Raw genomic sequence first — 2,260 nt, 5'->3', positions numbered from 1 at the left:
CAATATGTATTTATTTTTTAACTTCAGCTATGTAGTGTCCATTAGTTCCTGTCACAGCCCCACCAGAGGGCTGGCATCTCTACAAGAAGCTTATCTAGCTTGATGTTATTGTCTATCATTCACTGAACAGTAGCAGGAAGCCATTTTCTTGCCCATGCTCAGAAGAGAATAGAATGCAACTTACGTTCTCAGCATGTCAACTCCCTTATGTCCCTATAGGCAGTGGCTACACAGTGCTCATTTTGCAAAAAAACAAGTAAGTTGTTTGCTGTTTTTTAACACAGTCTGTTTCTTTTTATGTCTAGTTTGATTTAACAAGATATTCTTTTCTAAAATAATACTGTTTCATGTCCCTTTAACTTCAACAGAACCAGAGCTATTCTAACTGTAGACGTTTCTGTTTTAATAGCGATGAAATTGCTTTGGTCTGTTTCACACGGCGTTTCCTTATGGTTGCTAATGATTTTTGTTCATGCTCAGCTCACATGTAAAGCATACACCATTGTTTGTTGGTTTAAGATAAAAAATAAATATAGCTAACATCTTTTGAACTATGAAACTGCTACACAAATTGCGATCATGAGAATATTTATCTATAATTTCAAGTCAAGTGTAAGAAATGTAAATAAAAATGAGAGAAAATGATACACAATTGCACAGACGTCATGAGAAACCCTTATTCAGACACATTATTTATCATTAGTACTGAATCAACAAGCTGCTATATTTACATCTGTTTTGCTGCTTATTGTTACTTTTTCATGAAGGGCTGAGGACACTGGCAATTATGTAAAAAGTAAACCCTATCTTTTAATGCAAAACATGACAGTAGTACAGTTGTAGCCAGTGGGGGTTCTAGAACATAATATTTGGGGGGCTAAATGGGGGAACTAATAAAGATGGTATAGACACAGCATACATATATATGGAGCCCTATTCAGCTCTAACAGGGGGGGCTAGGTGTGTGTTTGGAGGTGCACAGCACCCCATAGGACCACCTCTGGTTGCAGCCTATGTTGATAATTAATTACATTTACATAACTCCTTTTTAATAGTGCTAAACTTTGCTCTCAGAGTAGCATACAAGGTGCCCCGCTCTCAGCCGACTCTGCGGTAAGTTTTATTATTTCTACTAGTAGGTTCACATGGAAAGGTTAATGTGAGTGAGCTCTTCCCTGCTAACTGAAGCAAGTGGTGAGAGGACTACGCGTTTCACTGTACAATCGGCGCTAGTGGCACATTTATAATTGGCTATACTGAGAAAAATACGCTCAGCACAGGAGCCTTTGTAAGTTACTCTGAGATATAAGTTTAACACTTTTACAAAGGAGTGTGCATATTTAAATAATAATTAACAGTATCTCCAGCTATATATGCATAAGTATATTGCAATACAAAATATAGTTTACTGTCCCTTTAAGTGTATTTGATAAAATCCAAGTATCGCCCACGCTGTTATACAATGTAATTTAGCCCAGCAAATGTTTATGGATGATAATAGGGACCAGTGACTTTAGTTGTGAGCTCAGTACAGAGAGAATTGCAAGTGCATGTTAAATTCTAGTACTTTCTAATTAAAGGGATATAAACAGCACTAAGCAGTGGGTCATACTTAATAGAAATCATTGCAATATGTATTATTTTTTGTAACTTTATTTGTGCAGGGTCCATTACTTCCTGTCACAGCTGTAGAAGATGGTTGGGGTCTCTACAGGAAAGCATTTCTAGCTTCTGTTATAAACCTTCTAGGTTTATTATTCAAAAAATACTAGATAGACAGGAAGACAGGTTCTGCCCATGCTCAGAAGAGGGAGAATGCAGCTTAAGTTATCAGTGTGTCTGCTTCCTTTTTTAGCTGCAGGCAGGGGCTACAATGAGAATGACTAAGTGCTCATTTAGAGATAGATTACAAATGGCACGCTAACTGTTTGCACACGAGCAATACGTGTTTTAGTTTAAAGTTAACACATTCGCTTCAGTGCAATTGAATTTAACTCGTGTCAGATTAGCATAACTTCAGAGCTCTGGTGAACTGTTACATTCTACAAAAAAGTTGGAAGGAACACATTAAAAATACATTTAAAAGTACAGTTACACTCATAATAACACTGTCTAATAAACACTATTTAAAAATGCATAAAAAGGTTATAAGGGCTCAGATGGCAGGCAAAGGGCTTTAGCATATCAATACATATATATACATGTCTAGCTCTCTCTATATATATATATTTATTTATATTTATTTATTTATAAAATATTT

This window comes from Bombina bombina, chromosome 1, assembly GCF_027579735.1.
Source record: "Bombina bombina isolate aBomBom1 chromosome 1, aBomBom1.pri, whole genome shotgun sequence".
Classification (NCBI taxonomy): Eukaryota; Metazoa; Chordata; class Amphibia; order Anura; family Bombinatoridae; genus Bombina; species Bombina bombina.
This window is presented reverse-complemented; position numbering follows the sequence as displayed.